The following is a 22,679-nucleotide window of genomic DNA, read 5'->3' as shown; positions in this document are numbered from 1 at the left end:
GCTCTATGGCCTTAAGTGTCTCAAAAATAACCTATACCTGCCAGCTAGGAGACTGGCCCCAGGCACAAAGTAAGCAAACATCAGAACAGAAGAGACTGGGCCTTTCGGATATTGAAATTTAGTCACCAGCTGAGGTGCCCGGTAAAAACACTTGAAGCTGACATTCGCCTAAGGTCACATGAACTGGCGGAACCCCAGTTTCCTGAGTGGTAATTCAGTGCTCAACTTCAGTAAGTGTTGGGATAGACAAGGAGAGAACCCTAGACTACTTAACTTGGAACTTCCCCTAAACGTCCACTAAACAGTCCTTCCTTAGGACCTAAACTGTCTAATCTAAACACATGTGAGACTTTATGGCAAACTGAGTCACAGAAAGGCGCGACGTAGCCACCTAGAGAGCAACACACCCCAGGCGTTGCCCAGACGGGAAGGCAGTGAGGCAGTGGCCCGCGGGAAAGCCCACGCGGCCCAAGGAGAGCTTCCTGGAAATGCCCTCGAAAGCAGAGGAAGGAGAGGCAGGGGAGTAGCCAGCCCCTGGAGGCCTCTGCGGCCCAGAGCCCTGCCACCCTGCCCAGCCCAAACCCCTTGAGAAGCCGCCGAGCGAAGGCTCCCGGCCTCAGCCAGGCCCCTGGGCAGCGGACCAACACACGCCTGCCAGCACCTCATTCGCGGGGCTTCGCTGGTTGAGCGCGCGGCCAGTGCACTCGGGGCTCCCTGAGTTTTCACCACTCTGAACCCACATCCCGGGAGCAAAGGGGACTTGGTTCCCTTCCTCCCTCTCGACCTTGGGCGCACGCAGCTCAGCGGAACCGCTAAGAGACTGGCCGGTTGGCCAGAGCGCACCCGAGAGGCTAGGCAGGGTGAGGCATCTGAGGCACCCTATCTGTCCGGGTGTTTCCCAGATGTCACCCCAACTCTTACTTGGAGGCCGCGTCCACACAGTGGTGGCGAGCGGGAGCGAGGCGACAGCAGGAACACGACAGGCGTCTGGGGTCTGGCGGACGGAACAGTGCCAAGCAGAAGAGCTGCGGCCGCAGCTGCTGAACCGTTGTCAACCCTAGTCCACTCGCCGCGCAGGTGGGGAGGGAGCGCCCGCGATGAGACAGCCTGCAGAGATGCTCCGCCCACCTACCGCCCTCTCCACCAATGAGGGTGCAGACCAGCCCAGGGGGCCTCCCCAGAAAACTGCTCAAATATGGGTGGGCGGGGCGCTGCCTGCAAGCTCCTCCAATCTCTGGTCGCACCGCGGGGAGCCAGAAGGCACAAGCCCACAGCCAAGGACGACAGAGCATATAGAGTTGACCAGGAGCATAATGTTCAATGGAGTTCTGCATGTGTTGCTAGCACGCGGGGTCTTCAAATACTTATATCATGTGCACGACAGGAATCAAGTGACTTGTCCAGTATAATTTATGGGGAGTCTAGAAGACAGCATTATTTATCTCCAATTAGCAGGGCAACAAGTGAGATGGGAATAATTGCGTATGTGAGCAGAGAAGTTACCATTCCCAGCATTTGGCAACTTCCCTAGTACCAATATCTTTCTGCCCCTTGCAAATACAAACTCTACCTCCATACAAAAATGCATGGAAAACTTGGAGTACCAGAATTAATTGTGGCAGGAGAGGGCTTCTGGAAGTTATGGCACCAATCACCAGCAGAAAGCCAGTTCAAATTCATTAAGAAAAACTGATTCTTCCTCTGCGTTTTCCCGAAAGATTCCAACACAACCCGACAACTTTCACTAGTAAACTGTGGACTTCATTAGCTAGGGATGGGAGTATCCACGATTTCACTGTCATGCAACCACATTAACAATGACAGAAACTGACGACAGGCAACTCACTCGGGGCTACTCAGCAAATCCACAGAAGGGACAATTCCTGTAAGGTAGTTATTTTTTCCATACCTAACAAACAGGAGAAATGAAGCTGGGCTCCTAGGCTACAGGAAATGAATCCATCTCAGGTGATTAATTGCAAGGGCATCAAACACGGCAACTTACTGAGGGTCACTCAAGGCAACGACAGAACCAGACCTAGCTAGTCCCAGGTACTTCCCTCCTGCCGAGTCTTTAATCTACTGAAGTTCAAATTGAGATTTGACCACCTTGCTTTCTTTCTGGACCTTGTGAGAATTAGAGGAGTGAAAATGAAGTAAGGCTACCTCTAGTGTGCATCTACTGCTCCTCTCAATGGTAGGGCCACACTTGGTATTGTCTGATAACTTGTTCAAAGTGAGCTAGGTTTCCCATGGATCTGAAATGTGGCTGTGGTGTGCACATCAGAACTCATTCCCCAAAACAAAATTCTACCCAGAGTCTGGAATCCTTATGATGGGTGGGAAGGGATATGATCTCCCTCCTGAGGCTGAACAAGAGTAATTGTAAGCATTCCTCAGTCTTGGAGTGGAAGACAAGTGTATCTTGCCTGTGCACGATGCTAGAAAGGACTTAAAAGTAGGGAACCTGACATAGGACTATCTCTTCCCTAAGGGCAAGAAATCATATTAGAGCTAATTCAATTCACTCCATGAAACTGAACACACAGATCTCATCAATTTCTCAGTAATATTTACTAGTGGGTAAATAAATGTTTAAAACATTTAGGGATAATCATGAAGAAGTAATAAGCATATGAATAATGAGGAAACCAAATTTACCATTTAGTAGATACTATTTTATACAGGATTTCTATATGTAACCCAAGCTGGGCTCAAACTCACAGCCCTTTTGCCTTAGCCTCCTAATTGCCAAGATTACAGTTTAGAAGGCACTTTTAACCAAATTAAGATAGACTAGATTATGAGATACCGGTTGTTTTTTAAAGGCAATCAACCCAGAAAACTCCAAAAACTCAATGTATAAAAAGCCAAAGTGGATGAAAATCAACAAAAAGGAAATAACAAAACCAAGAAACTGTTGTAAATACTATAGTAACAGCTTCACTGTACCCAGCATCATAGAGAGATGCTCAACAAATCATTTCTCTCCTTCCCTCTCCCACCCCTCTTTTTCTCTCTCTGCCTAACCCATGTCTTGGGTGTGTGCTCTCCTTTCCCTTAAGCGCTTTGCTCTTCTCTAAAGTCTGCACTTAGGTCTATGTTAAAAACTTTTTGTGAATTCCAACTTTGTTTCAAAGACCCATGTCCTTAATGTAGCCGATGTATATGAAGAAAAGTTTAGGTTGCCATTTAGGACAGTTTAACTAAATAGTCAATTCTAGGCTGTTTGAATTAAATTATATATTCAATTATTTTGTTTCAAAATTAAAGGTTTGATTCTATTACCAAAAACATTTGGTTAATGACTGAACACAATAATCAAGGAAAGATACCATCTTTATATTTGCCACGCACCATCATTACATTTTTAAATAGCCCATGTGATAGCCGGACTACTTCTTTAGAATCTTGAAAAAATCTCCCTCTCTTATCTTGTGAGCTTCAGAATGGAAGGACACTCAGCCTCTTCAGAAAAGTCAAGATAGCTCTGCCCCATCAGTAGCACCAGCCCCTGCTCTCAGGCTCAGCCAATCCTGCAGACAATAGCTACTAAGTAATGGTAAAGAATGAGGGAAAAGGTGTTTTTTCACAGGTACCTTACAGAGGTACAACTTTCAGAAGTGCAATGTGTGGAACTCTGGAGATTAGTGGAGCCTACAGGTCCTTAGCTTTCCCTTCTACTCGGATGCCCTGTAATGCCCCACTGCTACCCTGGGTGCCAGCTCAGTCATCAGCCAGGACACTGGAGATTACATGAAGCAAGCTGAGGGCTAGAAAAACTGTGTGTGTGTGTGTGTGTGTGTGTGTGTGTGTGTGTGTGTGTGTTTCTATGCCTGAAGCATGAAGGTACCCTCATCTTACCACCACCACAGGCCAGCTGTGTCCCACATGAGTGAATATATGGACTCTGTAGGCAGGGGTCCTATGCACAAAACCCAACTAAGTGCGTCATTTTCCTTGTCTGTGAAGTGAAAATGCTAATCACAATACTGACCTTACATGGCTGCTGAGAAGATGCACTGGGCTCATAAACACTTGAGTACTAGCTGGCACACAGTGAGGGCTAGATATGGACAAAGATCCACTGAGCAATGATGGGGAGTGCCCTGGATTAGTAAGTAGGAGAGCTGAGTGCTTTCTGGCAATGCCACCCCGGATAAGGCACAGTGACACCACAACCACTAGTTTCTTCACCTATACAACAGGAGTAGCATACAATAGCTAGTGGGCAAACTGGAGATAATAGGTATGAGAGTGTCCTGTAAACGGTACTACCAGGAGGCAGAATATCAATGAGGAACTTCACAGATAAGCATGGTCATCAGATATTTTTCTTCTAGGCTTTGAAGAATGTGTTTCCACATCCAGTTTCCCAGAGACTTTCTCTGAGATTCTTGGGTCCTAACAAGGGCTGAGCGAGAACTCTTACCCCCTGTGGGCAGGCTCATGGCCCCACTCTGCAATGGCTGAGATGGACATGAGGAAGGCAACAAACAGACATTTCCATGACTCTACTTGGTGGAGACTCAGCATGGAGTAGTGTGAAGGAGGAACAGGAGCCCTGAATAGGAAATGAATTATACTCAGATCTGCTGCACACAGCACAGGACCACAGATGCTCTCTCAACAGAACTCCATGTTTGTACCCATACCCTGCAGGCTTCATCCAAATCCACTGGAAAAGCATAGTTCTCGGTGGCCTTAGGCCCCCGTGCAGCCTCATGAAAGGACTATTGATGAGGCTCTTGCATGGCACGGAGTAGTCACAGTTCATAAAGTAAAATATTGCAGAGGTGGGGGGCTGTGGCAAGGAGGTGTGAGTTAGGGGCAGCCTGAACAGGGCAGATGGTTGGAGGCAGAGGCAGTGGTGGGGAGGATTGGAAAGGTACAGGGTACACAGGTACCTCAGTTTGTGCTGCCCTAGGTGGGGGGTAAGGAGCAGAGAGCTGCATCTTGGAGAACAAAGATCTCTATCAGCCCACAATATGAGGCAACCTGGAGCAGCCAGGCATAAGGGGCAAGGAACTTCATGCTGTCCAAGAGCCCTGGGCTGACAGCAAGGGAGGCCGGGGTACTGGACATCTAGACCTGGGCCTCCAGGCGTAGTTCTCAGCTCATTTTCTCCCCTATCAGTGCTCACAGATCATGGCTGCCTGTGGGCATCTGGGCTAAGCACTGGATGAAGAGGACCAAGGCCAGGCCCTGTCCCAGATACCCAAGAACTCTGTTTCCCCCAGCAAACACCAGACAAGGTGTGAGCCTGCTGGAAGGCTGGCCCCCCAAATCCATTCAGCAGAGTTCTAAGGCAGGCAGTGGCAAAGGTCCCATTCCACACCCAGATGCACCCAGGTTTGGCCTGACTGACCACCCTCAAAGGGGTCAGAGTCTTGCATGTGTGCATGCACATGCACCCCCACACACCCACACCCACACATGCACACACACTCAGTGGCTGCTGTGTGGTCCAAACAAAGAGGTGGGTCACCTTGGACAGTGTGTTTGGTGAACCTGGCTTAGCCACCTAGAGCAAGATGTCCACTCAGCCACTTACCACATCCCTGCCTTGCAGAGAAGGTCATAGTATGCTGATGGGACATGAGCAAAGGCAGATCTCCCCACCCACACACACTCACATACATGCAGGCATGCACGCACATGCACGCGTGCAAGCTGCCTTGGCCATCTCACTAGGCCCTCAAGCTTGTTCTTCCCTCCTTAGGCCCTGTTTCTTCATCTACAAAAGCAGGGGCTAGACCCTATGCTCTAAGGTCACTTCTTTCCAGAACATTCTCTGACTCCTGATTTTCTGTTTGTTCTTGTGGTGGGGCGCATCTGAAGTAGAAGGGACTGAGGAAGCCTTGCATGAGGGCCCTTCTGAAAGGCAGATTTGAGGGATGTGCCAGAAAGAGCGGAGAGAAAGGAAGGGTGAGATTGAAGGAAAAGACAGGGAAGGGGTTCAGGCCAGGCTGACTCACAAGGATGGGATGGGTTTTCTGCCCCATCACTGCCCTCAGCTTGCCCTGAGGCTGTGGGCACTCAGAGTCCCTGGAGCTGCCATTATCACTGGGTAGAGGAAGCAGTATCATTCCCACACAGAATGCCTAACCCAGGCAGATGAGCAGCCCAGAGAGGTCTCACAGGATGTGGAAGGAGGACTAACAAGGCTCCTAGAGTGGGTGGGACTTTATGTCTCTGGATCAAAAGACTTGTGCCCCCCCCCAAGAAAGTGGCTCCTGTGCTCTCTACCTTCCCTGGCACACTAAGGCTCCTATGCCAGAGGTCAAGACACTGTAACTATCATTTGCACCTTGCTCGTACCATGGAGGAGCTATGCTATCTGGCAGAGCATGCTGCTTTCTGGACCTCAGTGTTCCCATATATACACAATCAAGGGTTTCATCTGAGGATCTCTCTGGGCTCTGCCTTTCAGTACTTCAAGTTCCGTGAGAAAACTACAGTAAGAAATCCAGTGCAGTTGGTTATGTCCTTCGTACCATTTGGATCCAATTAAGAGGGCGATCTAAGAAAAACTAGCAGGTAACATTTGGAGACATAAGTGCCCCCCCCACCAAATTTTCAACTTTGTTTATTTATTTATTTTGGGGGTTTTAATTTTTTTGAGGTAGGGTCTCACTCTAGCCCAGGCTGACCTGGAATTCACTAAGGAGTCTCAGGGTGGCCTCAAACTCACGGCAATCCTCCTACCTCTGCCTCCCCAGTTCTGGGATTAAAGGCATGCGCCACCACGCCCGACTTTGTTTGTTTTATTTTTGAGGTAGGGTCTCGCTCTTGCCCAGACTGACCTGGAACTCACTTTGCATTCTCAGGCTTGCCTCAAACTCACAGCAATACTCCTATCTCTTCCTCCAGAGTACTGGGATTAAATAGGCTTGGGCCACCATGCCCAACTTTTCCACTTTTTAAAAGATGAAGCGTCAGGCACCCTGGGGACCCTGGGAGTCCAAAAATGACCTTGGAATGGAGCTTTCAGGGAATGGGTGACAACTAAAAAATGCTGCCAGAGTAGTTGGACCATGCTGTGCATTTGGTGCATCTGAGGCACCAAATAAAAGTATGAAGGGATGGTGGTTAAAGCCATAAGTGATTTAGATAGCCACCATCCTGGAAGACCCAGGAACGCATATGGCTCCCCCTCCTCCAAAAAGGATAGAAGTATAGACAATGAAATAACTAGGAGAAAAATATCAGTAGGGTCAGACATATACATGGACAAGAGGACAGACAGGCGCCAGAGGCAGAGACAAGGAAATTCTTGGAGAAAGAGGCAGGAAAGGACATACTGTTTACAAATGCCTACTGTGTGTCTGTACCAGACAGTACTCTTTGAGTGGAGAATGGTGTTGGAGATGGGTGGGGACCACAACAAACGCACAGATAGGATGAAATGATGGCATACCTACGAGAAAGCAACAGCTGTCTAGCAATCGAAGAAGCGGAGTGGAAGGCCTGATAAAAAGGATCACCAGCCATAGGTGGGACTTAAAACAAATGGACACAGGGTTAACAGATGAAAAGGAGACTGGAACCAAAGGCAGGCAGGCAATTGGGAGTGGGAGTTTCTGAGAGCTGGCAGGAGAGGCAGCCCAGCGCTGACCACCCAGTCTGGGTCAGCGGCCTCTGTTCACCTGGTTTCCAGCGCAGCAGGTCCCAGCGGGTGCCTTTCACACCCCAGAGCATACTCGTCCGGGTCTTTGGGAGCTGCCAGACGGGCCCCCAGCCCCGTGCTGCCTCAGCCATGTGTCGGTGGGCGTCCCGCCCCGGCCAGGCGGCTCCCGATCCCAATCCCGTGGGCAGGCGTTAGCGAGCAGAGTGAAGCGCTGGCGCTTGGGCAGTTTGCAAATGGACTGAGCTCCGCAGAGAAGCCCAAGCTGGAGGAAGAGAGGCAAAAAGGGAGGGAGGGGCTGTGGCAGCCAGGCTGTGGCTGCTCCGCCTCCTCGGTAATAGAAAGTTCACGCCTCTAATTTGCTCAGGAACACCCCCTTCTTTAGCTACACTGCCCTCCAGATCTCTACCTCTCCTGGTTGGCCTTTCCTACTTGGACCCTTAAGAAGTGTCTTACTACTGCTTCCCCTTCTTCTGGGGGCTGTCTTACTCCACAGTGAGACAGTGGGAATCTCACTAGTCACAGGGCAGGCCCTCCACCTCCGATCTGCCACGAGCCCAGCGAGTGTCATGGAGGAAGACCTTGTTCAACAGCCAGATGGAGAAAGGGTGGTTCCCACCATCTCAGCAGACTGACTCCTCAGCATCCCCACCTTGCTGCTTTTCACACACACCGTCACCCTCACCTTGTTTTCCCACTGGCTGGTCAGAGCAATGAAACCATTGGTTCCAACAAAGACACCTTAAAATGTTTCTAGTACTAAGAATTTCATTGTGCGCAGGCAGTCTCCTTCTAGACTCCCTTATGTTACCGATAGAAAAATAATATGCAAACGAGTTGGCAAACCTTAAGCAGGGGCAATTATCTCTCTGTTTCAGATTTGTTGTGAGGATCTGAAGAGCTCTGAATACAGTACCTGGCACAGAGTACAGGCTCCATAAAGAAAAATGAGGTTTTCATTCTCCCATAGCTCAGCAAGGGGTTGTACCTGTCCCCCCTCCAAAAAAAAAAAAAAAGCCTGGTAACAGGGCTCACTCTAAGGCATATAACATTTTCTCACTCCAAGAAAACTTCCTTTATCTGATTTAGAGATGGTTGGATGCAGGGGCTAGCAAAGCTGGTTCACAATAAAGGAAAGGCAGAATGTTGCCAGCTCTCAGACCTGGTCAGTTCCACTCCAGTTTTCTTGATGTCCAGTCAAGGAACTAAAATTCTTACATTGGCTATGCATGAGCTACATCATAACCTGGCCTACAACTGTTCTCAAGGCCTCAGTTTCCTCATCCATAAAATGAGGGGAGCAATCCTGTGACAGAAAAGGAAAAATGAATGCAGCTTGTAAACATAGCATTGTTTGAGCCTCTTATCATTCACAAAGCATGGTCCATATTCCCATTGTGTCACAGGTCACAGCCTCTCCCCTCTGCCAGTTCCACACCTTATCTGTCTAATCTAGAGGAAGCAACTCTAGTGGTGAGGATTAGGCTAGCTAAAGGAAGAGGACTTTGCTGTTGGCATGTGCTGATTGTCATGAGGTCAGTACCCACTTTTCAGAAACGAAGTATAGATAGAGGGTCACATGTTGATTTCAGAACCATTCACCCCCTTTCCCCAGGGCAGTACAAGCACATAATAGACATTGACAAAATATTTACTGAGTGCATTCTTCATGTAGGGATGAGGAATTGATTGCCCAAGCTCACACAGTGAGTCCATTTCAGAACCAAGATAGAAATCTGACTCTGGTCTTCCTTCCTGTAAGCGACTCTACACCATGGAATTCTTTTTGTCTGCCCCCACCCCCAAATGATCATAAATCAACAAGGAGTCTGTACTTCCCTTCTCCCTTACTTCTGGCCTACAGCAATTATCACTTTGGACTAGGATGGTCAGCCATTGGGATGGTCCATCTGTGGCCAGCATGGTGCTGCCAGTTGGTCCCTGGCACTTCTGGGTTTCCACAAGTCTTAGCACTATCCTAGCACAGAGGCACGATCCCCTGAGGAAAAGGAGGCCCCAGTCCACTTCCTTTGAGGCTAGGAGTTTCCCTTATGCTCTCTATTTGGGCAAGACTGTGGGACTCAGCCCCTGGGCGGCAGCAGCTTTGAAGGAAGGGCGGCAGCAGTGGCCATTTCCTACCCTGTTAAGGCACCTCCCTCCCTGCCCATCCCACACCTACTTCCCGAGTTCTTCTGTTGCCACTGGGCTAGAGCAGTGAAAGGAAAGGACTCCAATATTGCTTTGAATCACAGAACCTTGAGCGGAGAAGGACCACAAATTTTAAGTATTCCCACAGCCTCAACACTGCAAGAGTGCAGGCTTCTGCAGTGGGGGTCTCTTACCTAACCTCTTATACAGCGATGCCTAGCCAACAACGTTGTGTAAATGGGTATGCAAAAACAAATTGTTATTTTTCTGAGACAATATCATTCCATTTACCCAGGCTGGCTTTGAACTCATAGTATTTTTCCTGCCTAAGCCTTCCCAGTGCTGAGAAAGAAAAGATTTAATAAAAGTCAAGGCATATTGAGCACTAACTTCATATCTGTCATTTTTCAGGTACTTTTCAAATATCATTTAATATTTGGGGATTTTATTATTGTCATATTCATCATTGCCCCCATTTTAACAAAATAGAAACTGAAGGATAACAAGGGTATATAACTTGCTACAGAAGTTGAATCTGAATCTCCATTTTTATCCAAGTAATGATGAAGCTCACACTTTCGTGTTGCTGTAATTTTTGCAGTGAAGTACCCCTAGGGGCTGAGAGGGAAGAATGCTGAAGATGTAACTTGAAGCTTTGGCTCCAAGCAGGGAATGTCTTTGAAGTCTCTGTTCTTATCTTAAGCATCCATTTGAATTTTCCAGTTAACTCCAGTATATGTCCCAGTTCTTATCCTGTACAAGCTGGTGTTTTCTTCTTGGAGCTTGTGAGGAGGTTTAGTACTACAGGAATAGGTGCCACTTTGATTCCCTGAATTCCTGTGCCTCCAGACCCCTGCTTTGTATCCCAGGGGTTCCAGACACCTGCAACAGGATAAGCCCCAAGTCAGCCAAGTCATAAAGTTTATGGATTGCTTGTGGTAGGAGCCAAAATTCTAAGCACTTTCTACATGTTTGTTTGTTTGTTTGTTTGTTTGTTTGTTTGTTTGTGACAAGGTCTCACTCTGTAGTCTTCACCAAGCTGGAACTATGTAGCCTTGGCTGGCCTCAAAATCATGGAACTCCACCTGTCTCAGTCTCCCAAATTCTGGAATTGCAGGCATGAGCCCTCATGCTCAGTTCTATGTTTTAATTATCAACTCTGAGGAAGTGAAATGATTCTCATTGACTCCATTTTCAAATGAGAAGATGGGAGAACATTGAGCTTGAGTGATTTGCCCAAGGTCACAATTTATACAGTCAGTTCTGGCTAGTTATCAATATATGTACTGGCTCTCGACACACATGAGAGCTTCTTGTACTGTCTTCCCTCTACCACTTCCCTCTAAGACAACTGATTTGATCTCTGGCAGAAGCAAGCCTTATTCCACTTAGCTGGGCAGATCCTTGAGGTCAAGAGATATGATTTCTTTCCCATCCCACTCTTCCCCAGATCACTGTTTAGCCTGGGGCTGGGGAATGTCTAGAACTGTTCCTTATTCATATTTGGCAACTATTTCCAGCTAGTGACAGTATCGGGCCTCACACTTGTTGGCAGATGAATATAGCATTAGCATTTTACACAGGAGTCTTCTGCCACCTTCCACATTAAACTCTGGCCTCAGAAATGCTGTCCATCACTTTCAGGGACAAGTACGTGTTTTAAGATTGGCATTCAAAGTACTTTTATGGGGTGTTGGGGTTCAAAAAAGAGTTCTTAAACTCTAAACCATGAGTTCATGTCTGCTTTTAATAAAAGAATTGGATGAAACAATATTGAGAAGGATAGTTTATGAAGCACCACATTTTTATTCAGGAATATACACAGGAGAGAGAGGATCAACAAGCTGAGGAAAGGAAAAGGGATTTAGAGAGGGAAGAGGAAAAAGTGCAGAAAACTTCTGACATGTGGGAGGCAGGAGCGGGTAGAAAGCCCACGGGGGGGTGGGGGGGGCAGGAGGCTCCCATTTTATAGGTGAAGAAACTGAAGCACAAAGAAGTTGAGGTATTTGCCCCATCTCCTGCATCTTGAAAAGTCCTAGATAGCCTTTGAGTATATCTTAGGAACAGTATAAGCCATTCTCTTCCTGGATGATTCTACAACTTACCTGTATTAACAGTGATTCCATACTGAACTAGTTATCCATATGTCTTCCTGCCTAAAAAGAGTTTGATTCCATGAGGGCAGGGATTATATTTTATTATTTATGGAATGTCCACTGCTCAGAAAGGGGTTTGTCACAGAGTTACTACTTAGAGAATATTCATTAAAGGTCTGAATGAATAGTGACAGAAGTGCTGCTTGTGCAGGTAAGTGAAAACCCAGAAGTAGGGCTGGAGGGATGGCTTAGCAGTTAAGGCACCAGCCTACAAAGCCAACGGACCCAGGTTCGATTCTCCAGGATCCACATAAGCCAGATACACAAGGTGAGGGATGCTTCTGGAGTTTGTTTACAGTAGGTGAAGGCCCTGGCATGCCCATTCTCTCTCTCTCATAAATAAAATTTTTCTAAAATGTCCAGAAGCAGCCTTGACCAAATCAAATGGTGACTGGGAGATTTGGGGTTTCCACAAATCCCTAGTGTTTTTTCCACAGAGGAGCATATACATGCCTCAATAACCAAGCTTGAGCTGCAATCTCAGGTGGCTGGAGAGAAAAGAAGAGAAACCCCTCTTACTCTCATTCTTCCATCAAATGGCTATTCATGTGGCTGCACAAAACCTGGCACCGAAGTCATCAGGTTTAGGAGTCATGGTGCCAGTCACAAAAGCCAGCGGTTCTGAGGGCTGCTCTGAAAACTGTAGTCCCTTGCTTCTCCCCTCAAAGGTGAATGTTTCCCCCTCATAGTTACTTTTGAAATTCAGTTCATATGGAAAAGAGTGAAGGGTTTCAATGTCACCTCAGGGAGTTAGGGTTAGTTGCTCTTGCTCTGAAACACTATACCCCAGTGGTGAACTTGTTCTGTCCTTTCCTGGCTGGCCAAATGTACTTTATGGAAAATAAAGAGGAGCTTGGGCAAAACCCTAGGCTCAAGTCCTGTCTGTGCCACAAAAGCAATGTTATTGAACCTTAGTTTTTTCACCCATACAGTGGGCATGTTTTTTCTTCCTGGAAAGAATGGAAATGTGAATACTTTGTGAGTGGAAAATGAGTACATAAGTGCTCCTTCCAGTGGTGGGTCCTAGCTTTCCAAAAACTCTGTGAAATAGAATTCCTAAGCCTTTGCAGCCAAGACTTAGAAGGTTGCTGAATGGGTAGTCACATTTTACACATTTTGTCAACTCTGGAGGAAGGGGCCCCTGAAGACTGCAACTCTCAAGCAGACTTGGAGGCAGACACTAACTTTGAAACGCACTAGATGACATGCCATATCACTGCTTTGGGCCTCGGCTGTTAAATGGAGAAAATACAGCTGAGGTGTAGCCCAGGGGTACAGTACTTGACTAACAAGAATTAAGTCCTGGGTTCATTTCATGTCACTATAAAAAACCATAAGCCCAGGACAATTAATACCTACCTACCTCCGGAAATATTAAGTAGATCAAATGCAAGATTGTTAGTCAGATGTGTTTGTCAGTAGGAAGCACAATCCTTACTGCTTCGCCCCACTTCATTGCTTTCTTCCTGTCCCCATATCAGGTAGGCTATTCGGTTCTCATGCCCACTAATTCTTTCTTTTGTCTATGAAATAGTTTCCATAATACCCACAGCAGAACCTTGTCTCTGTCCCCATTCCATGGACATAGTACCCATCCCTTGAACCCATTCAGAATTTGGAGAAGTCCCTCATTCTCTTGAGAGTGAAGCACCAACACATAGTAACATATACCCTGAAGTGTGGTGCAGGGTTCCAGACCCTATCCATTGGAAAAGTGGTATGACTATGAATAAAAGTGATTTAAAGCTTAGGGGTCTGAAATGTGTATCCCATCCTCTAGCCAGGAGAGCCTTGTTAGCAGCCCGTACCTTGGCATGCTCCTCTGGGAGCTGAAGCCCAGTGCATAAGAGGACACTGAGTGGTCAGGACCTGCAAATAAGGACAGCTTGGAGCTGGTGCCCTCTGAGAGCAGCGCACCCACCTCCCATGGAGCAGATGGAGGTCCTGGGGCTCATGCAGAGAGAAGAAAGCAACTCAGGGCCTTGAGCCAGTACGTGCTGTTGCTGTGCTCCCAGATTTAGTCTTCTAGGGCTCTCACTGCACCTCAGTGTCTCAAGAGAACTGGTCAGAAGAAGGGATCCCAGAGAAGCTCCAGTGGTTCGGGGGGAGAATTTTCCCCATAATTCCTCTTCAGCTTAGTGTCCCCAGGTAACACATGTTGAAGTCCTGGAAACAAAGTGAGCAACTCACAGGGTTTTAGATAAACAGTGTTAGTGGTGGGGCACCCTGGCCTGATTGGGCTTGCACGCACTTTAGCTGTGGAAAGGGTGGAGTGCCATGCTTTCTCCCATTCCTGCACTTCCCCTACAACAGTGGTTTAGAAGTCACGCTGTCAGTTATGAAACCTTAGAAGAGAAGGAGTCTTATAAAAAATATCAACTCAAGCCAAGAGCTGAATTAGAAAGCTTTGAGGGTGGGATTTAGACCTAGGCCAGCTTCATTGTACAGACTAAAGACCCAGGGGTTAGGAGACTCTTGTCATAACAGAATAAGGACAAAGCTAGGTCCTTGGCTTGCTGTTTTAAAGTATGGAGTTCCCCAGAAGATATGCATGTCCAGTGGGGCTGATCATACTCAGCTCCCTTCCATCCCACCAGACCCTTTTACTAGTTCTTCTCTGTCCCAAACTTGGGATGTCTGTTCTGTCTTCTAGTTTAACCAAGGAGGCTATTCTCTTTGCCCCGACTTATTGTCTACCATGTCTAGCGGTGCCACTCATATCCCACTAAGCATATGATTTGCTATACAGTTTTGGGCACATGAATTGCCCTCTCTGGGTTATAATATCTTCTTCCCAGTGCAGGGTATTTCCCATGAATGCAGTGTCTCATCACATGTGGCTCTCTATAATCTTATCTCAGCATGAAAAGTTTAAGTGGATTAGATAATCAGTCAGGGAAGAGCTTTGAGACATACCATGGGGGATTGGGTGAGGGGAGAAAATGGATATCTAGCCAGACATGGTGGCACACACCTATGGTCCTGACACTTGGGAGGCTGAGGTAGGAGGATGGCAGTGATTTCAAGGTCAGCTGGGGGCTACAGAGGGAGTTTCTGGTCAGCGTGGGCTAGAGTGAGACCTTGTCCCAGGGGGGAAAAAAACAAAACAAAGAACAGCTGAGGCAGGAGGCTCCAGACCACCACAATGCCTACCATACCTTACTTATCAGAGCCATGTTGTTTTCGATATTTATATAGTGGGTTTTCACTTAGAATTCAATTTGGTAGAGGAAGTTTGAAAATTATTGTGATTCTTCTTATAGCTGGTGTGTGTGTGTGTTTGTGAAGATGTCCTGTAAACGTATGGAGGTGAGAGGACAACCTCAGATATTGGTCCTCTCCTTCCACCTTGTCTTTTGAGACAAGTTACCTCTTGTTTTGCCACTGGGAAAGCCAGACCAGCTGGCCTGTGAGCTTCAGGATTCCCCTAACTTTGCCTCCCATTTCCATGTGCATGCTGAGATTACATGTGTGTGAAGCACTTTGTGTCCAGCTTTCATGAATGCTGGGGAACAGTGCATCCAGTTGGCAGGCACCTTTAACCACTGAGCCAACTCCCCAGCCCTCAAAGGAAGTTTTCAAAGCCAATACACTAATTGTGTGATTGTGTGTTGCCTTTTACATTTTGAGTTTTGTTTGACTTTTGGGAATGTCTCAATATGTAGCCCAGACTGACTTCAGACTTGATATCCTCCTTCCTTCACTTCATAAGAGCTGGGATTATAGGCTTGTACCACCATACCCAGCTTTAGGTGTATTGTTGAACTTGGGCCTCAGTTACCTACTGAGTTGTCATTATATGACATAATATAAGCAAAATGCATAGAACAGCACCCAGCATGTAACAATGATTATAATGATACCTACTATTTTTTTTTTTTTTGGTTTTTCAAGGTAGGGTCTCACTCTAGCCCAGGCTGACCTGGGATTCACTATGGAGTCTCAGGGTGTCCTCGAACACATGGCGATCCTCCTACCTCTGCCTCCCAAGTGCTGGGATTAAAGGCATATGTCATCATGCCCAGCTAATACCTACGATTTTTTAGTTCTAACTATGTGGTAGGAATTGTTTACAGGCTATACTTGGATCATCTTATTTGGCTCTTTTGAACCTTCTCAGAAAGCCCTTACAGTTATTACCTTCATTTTGCAGATAAATACATAGGAGCACAGAGAAGTTTCACAGTTTGTTCAAGATCACACAGCTAAGGAAGGCTGAAATTGGGATTTGAATGCAGGCAATTTGGGTAACCCAAGATCTATTCTAGTAGACAAGCCAGGCTACAGGATGCCTTCCTGTTTATGTACAAGATCTGCTGAGGCAAACCCTATAGCCATGGGTCACTTCTTCAAACAGTGGTCAGTGGAAAAGCGCTGAGTTTGATGAGCATATCAGGACCTGCTCACAGGCTCAACAAAACCTAGGAGAAACCAGGCAGCGGTTGTTGTGAGAACTTAGAAGAGGGCTGAGTGACCCCATCGTGTAAGACTCTACTGAATCTCTCCATTTCACTGCCTCTGTTACTCCAAATCTTCCTGATTCTCACCATTTAGCTTCCCTTCTTTCCTTTGTGTTCCCTTTCTGGCCCCCTCCATCTTTATCTTTCTCTCTCCTTGCTCAGCAATAGTCTAATAATTTGCTAAACCACAACCCTCATTTTTTTTTTCTATTTCCACTTTCCAGGGGAATTCTGAAGCTAGTTCAGAAGCCTCTCCTGATTGATCCTCCCTTCTCTCTGGACACATTCATCTTTACTCAGGCCATACCCACGTCCCCAAGGCTAGTTCTCTCAATCTTAACTCCCTCAGATCATAGGTACATTGCAGAGGCCATTAGACCCACTCACTGCCTTGGCATGTCCCTTCTTTTAACAGTTTTAACAGTTTCTCTGTTAATGGTTTAAGGGGACTGATAGAGGTTGAACCTTATGATATCTGAGGAGCTTTCCTGCTTTCATTCCTAAAGTTTTATATGTTTAATTTTTGGGGGGGGGCAGAGAACTTTGCAAGGAACCATTGGATACAGAATGTGAGGAACTAGATGCTGAGGGAGACAGAATGTGGAAACTAAGCTTGCAGAAGTTTCAAAGTAATGAAACTGCATATGGACAACAGAGACTGGGCCAGTGTAAGTGGAGGAACAACATTTTGCAAGCCAAGTAAGTTTAGGAGAATGGTGCTCTCAGCTAGGTTTGGCTTCAAAGGAAGGTCAAAGAGTTGTGTGTCTGGAAGCTGGCAGTAGCAGAACATGGGCAGCTCTAGGTGTGCAGCATGACCTGAAGGTGCATTCCCACTTTTCCCAGCATTACCAGTTGCCTATTCTACCCAAGTCACATTGGAGTTATGGGTAGTAGGGGACAAAGACCCCAATCAATGGTCAGGATTTCTATTTCAAAGGTGTAGAGACAATACGGAGATAAATAGGGCACCCCTTGCCTTTCCCAAGGTGCTTTCATCTCCCTCACTTTTACAACAACCCTGTGAGATAGGAACTGTTATCTTATTTACAGATCAAAGAGAAGGCAGAATTCACTCAGACTGATCTGAAAGCAAGGGTACAGGCAGGCTTAGCCTCCCTCTCCCAGTATTTAGACTTCCCAGCCAATGCTCAATCCAAGCCGCAAGCTCTTGCCATGTTCGTCACGCCTCATCCTCCTCTTCAAGATATTGGGAAAGAACCCAAGGTCTTGCACACGCTAGACAAGCAGCCTACTGTTGAGACCTTTTTATATTATTTTTACTTCGAGGCAGAGTCTTACTAAGTTGCTCAGGCTAGTCCTAAACTTGCAATCTTCCTACCTTACCCTCCTGAGCAACTGGGGCTATAGGTCTGTGTAATCAAGCCCAGCATACTTTTGCATTTTCAATAGTTCTCATAATAAATGCCTTCTGGAAAACTAACACCTCCACAAAAATTTAAAAAGACATGAAACTTTGTATCAGTGGTTAATGGTGGAAAGGAGTGAGGGGATTATGGAACTTTGATGTCCATAAAATATCAGATAGCTTAATAGAAATTTCAACTCAAAGCATATATTTGTAATTTCTATATGAAAATAAGTATCACAAACACAAGGTAGAACATGATCTATGCTATAAGACAGATACACACTATGCTGGGGAATTGAAAGAGGGAGAGAACAATATTTGAGCTGAGCTTCCAAGAATGCCAAAGGTCAAGCACACTGAGATGGGGGGAGGGGATACAAGAATCCTAGTGTCTGCAAAAGTCAGCCATTCCCTCTGGGCAGCTGTTGCTGACTTCTGAGACAACAGGCCTGCCTAGAAGGATTCTTCCTGAACAATTCAATGCACTTAGTGTGTAGGATTTCCTGGTGTTTTTTTTTTTTTTTTCTTTCTTTCCTCATTTTATATTGTGGTACCTGGGCCAGAGCCCAGGGCTTGGGAAACACCTGTTTTTATCCACACATCCTTCAGTTTGCCATGGCCTGCTCCAGCTGGGCCAGTTCAGCCAGGCATGGGCAAAAGGAACCATAGTGTCCAGTGGCATTCCAAATAGAAGGCCTCAGCCAGGGATCCCCTCCTCCAACTTTTTCATCAGGGCCCAGGATTTAGTGTCATACTATCTGATGATCAGATTGACCACATTATTTCTGATAAACAAGGCTAAATCCCTTTCCAGTTACTGGTCATAGAGACAGAATGTAAGAGCTAGAAGGGCCTTAAAGACCACCCAACCCAATGCTCTCATTTTAACAGTAGGAAAATCAGGGTCCAGAGAGAACAGGGATTTGCCTAAGGTCACAGAGTTGGCTAGCTGCCAAATCAACACATCCTGCCTGGTTGGACTTTAGCCCCTGTGATGGTGATGAATGACCCTCGCTGTCAACTGGGCCTTTTCAAAGGGTCTCATTGGCAGACATGAGAAGGAAAGCACATCTGGTCTTTGGAGACACGAAATGTACAGGGCATATCTGATCCTTCCATCACTCCACCAGCAGTTCCCCTCTAGCCTGCATGCTGCCTCTCTGCAGTGGGGGTGGGGCTCTAAAGTCTCAATTCAACATCTGCCCTCTCCATCCCAGAAGCCTTAGGGGCTGATTCCTGAGGTCTCAGCTCCTGCCTTCTTAACTTCAAATCAGACTTCTCCAATGGAAGAAAAACTCCCCCTTCCCTCATCATGCTGCCTGGGCTAGCCATGGTTGTAATTTTATCATCATTTAAAAACTATCATTTGTGTATTGCTCGGTAGTTTATTGAATAATCTCCCATAATCACATATAGATCCCACAATCTTTTAAAACAGAGAAATGTCAGGAGTGGTAATACACACCTATAATTCCAGTACTCCGGAGGCTTAGGCACAAAGATCATCAGTTCAAAACCAGTCTGCACTACAAAGTGAGTTCTAGATCAGCCTGGGCTATGTAGTGAGACTCTGCTTCTAAACAGGCAATCAAATAACAGCTGAGTGAACTGAGGCTCACAGAAATAACAGCATAGCAAATAAGTAACATTGAAAATTCAGACCCAGATCTATCTGAATTCTTTTTGCCACACTAAAATTACCTTCTTTTGCTTATTTTGTGACAAGGATGGGTAAGTAAATGTGAGTCCAGATAGAAAGACAAGGAGAGGTATAGGGACATGGAAATGGAAATGAGCTACTCATTCCAGAGTCTGGTTGAAGCCTCTTGCCAGGCTGAGACTCAAGCATTCCAACACAATTAACAATGCTTGCTCTGGAGGAAATTAACATGGGATTTTTTTTATAATCATGGAAAATGCTAATAAAAATTTAAAAAAAAACAATGCTTGCTGTGAAGGTTGTTGCCACTGAGACAATATTTATATATTATATATTTCTTTTATTTTCAAATTAGAATGTAAAATAGCAATAAGCCAGGCTTAAAGCCTTAATGTATATGACCTCTTCCAGATATTTCTAAGAATTCAACAAACAACACTATTAACTTTTGTTTACACTTAAGATCTTCTAATGTCCTCAGGCTCTGTGATGTAGAGTTTTATAATTGTAAACCTGTCAGCTACATCCCAGGAACTATCCCATGACCTCACTTCAACTTCTTATCAACCCTTTAATGATAACTTCAGAAATCAACAAAATTGTATATATGACTATTGCAATGACAACAAAGTGTAGCTCTCCCTTGAGAAACCCATACCCAACTTGGTTATATTTATTCTGTCTCTGAGTGTCGGCTTCTCTATTAGCTCCCATGCTTAAATTCAAGTTAAAATGTCTCTGAATAAACTCCAACTCTGCTTTATACTGGCTTGTCCTGAAATTCCTTTCTCAATGAAACCAAGAACTCAGATTTACCTAAGCAGAGGTCCTTAAAGACTAAGACAACTTCTCAGCTACTGTGGGCAGCAGCATGGAGTTATGTCTCCTCCCTTCCCTCCCCCTGTCACCATTGATGGATGGATAGAATAGTTTCCAAACACACTTTCTATGGCAGGCTCTTCAGTAGATGTGAGGTTGCAGAGACATGAAACAAGGTTGCTACCTTTGAGGAGCACACCACTTCACTCAGTGCTGCTAAGATTTTGCACCCCCCTCAATAACTGGGCACAATGAAATCCTTTCCCAGTAACCCCCAGGAGCTGGAGGGGAATCCCACATAGCCAGCCACAAATCAGAAATTTCCTTTAAGTTTCTACTTTTATTTTAAAATTTCATGGGCAGTTTACATGTTAATACACAACAGTTCTATACATGCTTTATTCTAAAATGATGTTTTGGGGTTGGAGAGATGGCTTAGTGGTTAAGCACTTGCCTGTGAAGCCTGAGAACCCTGGTTTGAGGCTCCATTCCCCAGGACCCACGTTAGCCAGATGGACAAGGGGATGCATGTGTCTGGAGTTCGTTTGCAGTGGCTCGAGGCCCTGACGCGCCCATTTTCTCTCTCTCTCTCTGTCACTCTCAAATAAATAAATAAAAATGAACAAAAAATAAAAAAAAATAAGATGATGTTTTACCTTAGATCTTTTAGGACAAACAAGCTGCAGTAAATATATACTCTTAGAATCATCCTCCAGAAGGAGTTCAGTTTACCTCTAGCCCAGAGAACGTGGTGGCATGTTTTACTGTGGTGAAGTTCTCATTATATTACAAAACGAAGATTTTGGTAAAGAGTATGTGTGTACCTATGCACTTATTCGACTCATGTGACATACATACATGTATGCCCACAGAAACTCCAGAAGTGAGTAGAGCTGACTTTCTTGCAGAGCTATATGCATGTTTCTCTGCTACCCAAAAGTGATCCACACTTCTCCTCTGGAAGCTAGCTATGAATTACCCAAGTTCCTCAGAACCAAAATCAGAACTGAAAAAGATCTAGAGGAGGTGGGGAGCTGGATCAGTAGATAAAGTACTTGCCATGGAAGCATGAAAACCTGAGGGCAGATCACTATTGACCACATAAAATCTTGGTGTGGCAGTACATACCTATAATCTCAGTACTGGGGAAGTGGAGGCAAGGGATCCCTGGGGCTTGCTGGTTAGCTGAATCCCTAAGTTTCAGGTTCAATGCAAGACCCTGCTTCAAAATCATAATGTGGACAATGATAGAAGACACTCAACATCAACTTCTGGCCTCTAGATGCACACACACATGCATATCCATGTGTACCTGTGTGCACACTTGTGCCTACACACATATACACACTACACACACATACCTATACCACAAAAAGGAATTAAGAAAAGAAGAATACAAGCAAGGCTAAAACACCCCTTTGCATTGGCTCTATCAGCAACAGATGTCCTCCCTTCCAATGGTAGAGAGCTGAGAAGAGAAAGCCAGGAAAACTCAAGAGTAGTTCATTAGGAGTTATAAAGTAGATATTCTGGGAGACAGTTGGGAACTGAAAAGGCACTTTATTGAGTCTACTTGGTTTCTGAAAAGAAACCTTTTGTAAATACTGAATGGTGTTCTGATGTTTCTGTGTTTTTGTAATCAATGCACATGTTTTCCATCTTGGGTTTAAGGGAAGATCCTACTTTGGTAATCTTCAAACAAGAAAGGGGTTGAGCTCTCATTCTGCCATAGGTAAAAGAGAGCAGGCCATCTCTGGGGGCCATGTGTGGTGATAACAGTGGTAAGATCAAAGTATGACCTTTGCAAATGGTGATGAGGTTGGGGGCTGGGCTCAAGAGTCTGAACCCATTGCCCTCCCCTTAAAAGTCTCCTTTTGGCCTCTTCTTTTTCCAAATCTTGAAGGGATTTGTGCTCTGTTTTTAATAAGGAAGGCTGTTCCTTTCCCCTGTGGAATGTATTCCCTGAAATATCCTGCTCTAGGGACAAATGGACACCGGGTTGAAAGCCTGTGTGTTCCCAGGCACCCCACTTCCTATGTTTTCATTTTTCTTCTCAAAATACAAACCAAGCCAATTCTTCCTGTTTCTGGGTTTGGGATGTGGAAGGTCACACAGCAGCAACCTCTAGCAAACAGGTCAGAAGGGGCCTCCAAAAGCTATCCCTACACTGCTCTGTCACGAGGGGAGGGCCCCTTGAATGGAATCAGTCCTATGAAAAGAGTGGGATGAGGAGCAGCATTCAGGCCATAGCAAGGGATCAGCTCTGCCTCTGACACTAATTTGCTATGCTTTTCCCTGGCCCTTGCCTCAGGCACACCAAAGCCTGGACACCATGGAACAATCAGTAGGGCAGTGGCTGACCTTCTTGTCCTTTGGGAGTCCATTTGGGAAAGTCCTTAGGGGCTGTGAGAGGCCTTCTTAGAGCCAGGGCTATCCACTC

The 22,679-nt window shown here is 45.9% G+C and overlaps 1 protein-coding gene across 3 annotated transcripts in view; it reads right to left on the bottom strand.

Annotated features, from left to right (window-relative positions):
• Stard8 (StAR related lipid transfer domain containing 8) overlaps positions 1–22,679 on the bottom strand; it is an 85,844-nt gene that overhangs the window by 37,116 nt on the left and 26,049 nt on the right. Inside the window, exon 1 of one of the 3 annotated variants that reach the window (XM_045140227.1) lies at positions 7,650–7,668. The exons of 1 other annotated variant lie outside the window; for it this stretch is intronic. The gene's annotated coding sequence lies outside the window, so the exon portion shown is untranslated. Of the gene's footprint in view, positions 1–921; positions 1,042–7,649; positions 7,669–22,679 lie in introns of those variants that run through there. One more of the 3 variants, XM_045140226.1, reaches the window with a different exon arrangement.

Source organism: Jaculus jaculus, chromosome X, assembly GCF_020740685.1.
Source record: "Jaculus jaculus isolate mJacJac1 chromosome X, mJacJac1.mat.Y.cur, whole genome shotgun sequence".
Taxonomy (NCBI): domain Eukaryota; kingdom Metazoa; phylum Chordata; class Mammalia; order Rodentia; family Dipodidae; genus Jaculus; species Jaculus jaculus.
The sequence above is the reverse complement of the archived record's forward strand: the minus strand, read 5'-3'. Positions and strand labels throughout refer to the sequence as shown.